The sequence below is a fragment of the Penaeus monodon genome, chromosome 27, assembly GCF_015228065.2.
Source record: "Penaeus monodon isolate SGIC_2016 chromosome 27, NSTDA_Pmon_1, whole genome shotgun sequence".
Lineage (NCBI taxonomy): Eukaryota > Metazoa > Arthropoda > Malacostraca > Decapoda > Penaeidae > Penaeus > Penaeus monodon.
The window spans coordinates 39,932,726-39,934,192 of NC_051412.1; the positions used below are offsets into that span (position 1 = coordinate 39,932,726).

General features: G+C 38.5%; 1 protein-coding gene across 1 annotated transcript in view; it reads right to left on the bottom strand.

Annotated features, from left to right (window-relative positions):
• The window catches only part of LOC119590862 (ARF GTPase-activating protein GIT2-like), a gene marked incomplete at its 3' end in the record, with an annotated part of 6,035 nt that overhangs the window by 4,042 nt on the left and 526 nt on the right, over positions 1-1,467 (bottom strand).

A 1,467-nucleotide genomic window follows, 5' to 3' on the forward strand; every position in this document is an offset into this window, starting at 1 on the left:
GTTCAAATTAAAATTATTTATTTCATGCCATGCAAAGTATCACTTTGCTATATCTTCAATCATCCAATTTCAACTTTCTTATTGGTGATTTCATTTCCATATAAATTTTAAAAAATTTTATGGGTAAATCACACTAACAATTTCCTGACAGGTTTCAATATATATATAAAATTTACTTTATAATAATTATGGCTGTGTTCTGACCAAAACTACTCAAGTGACCTATGATGGAAGCCCAATAACCTTGAATTCCACCAAAAGTGAACCAGCGTCAAGCGACCAGTGCAGCCTACATGCCTCTGGCAAAGGCCAACAAAAACACCACCAGGTAGGTTTTGGCAAAGGGGAGCTTGGACTGGCTCCAAATTGGATTTCAAATTGACAGGGAGGTTAATATGCTCAGAATATGGGTACTGGGCTTTGCCAAAGCACCAAAGGGTAGGGTTTGTTAAAGAGATAAAAAAAAAAAAAATTGTGTTTTTGTTTCTTTTGTTTCTACAGTTCTTGAATCAGTTAAACCTTTTAAACACACTTTTTACATACAGTGCCGTCACAAATATCTGCAACTCTCCCTAACACAAGAATTTTCTCATACACTATCTTCAAGTCGCAGTCTGGTGGAAACACTTCACCATGAACGGGTTCTACATGTAAGCTGTCTAATTTAAATATGCCTTGCTAACTTCACTTCATTCTTGTTAGCTACTATATCATTTACTGACCTTTTTCAGGCATACCACATGAAAGTGATGAAATTCAGCTACAAAGTATATACAAATATAGATGGACTGACTAAATTCAAATAAGAATATGTACCACATTTTCTTGCCAATGGTTTATAGGCCTAATGGTAAGCAATTCCCTGCTGACATTAATTAGCATAAAGCACTGGCTTAGACTAAATACTTCTTTGGGGTCAAATTCTTCAGTTGAAATGTTACCTTTTCAAATCACATTCTTTAAAAGGCTTGATGAGCAAAATCCTTTTAAGAATCACTTCAAGTTTCCATCTAAAGTGCACATCTCAAATTTGGCGTGAAAATGTTACATTGCAATCGCACCGTCCATAAGCTTACAAATGAACACAACGAAGCTCATAACCAAGACCACAGGCAAAGAATAAATAAGACATGAAAACCTCAGAATAGTGACTTTATGATGGAATATGTTATCATAAACCAAAAAAAACAACAATAATAATTTCCAGATGAAGATTTCCCGCAGACTAGGCTCACAACGACGTCCTCGCGGCAGCTCCCAAGATGAATGCCCTGCCGCCAAAGACCCCCGAGGGAGATCGCGCAACGAGGACGACCCAACGACAACGACAGCAATGACGGAAAAAGCAGCAAAGACGTCGCGACAAGAATCACAGGAGAGAGAAAAAGAGGAAAGAAAAACGGAGGTTCTCCTGACGACGAGGAATTCCCAGACTGGGACTCGAGGGCCACGTCCTCGTCGCGAGGA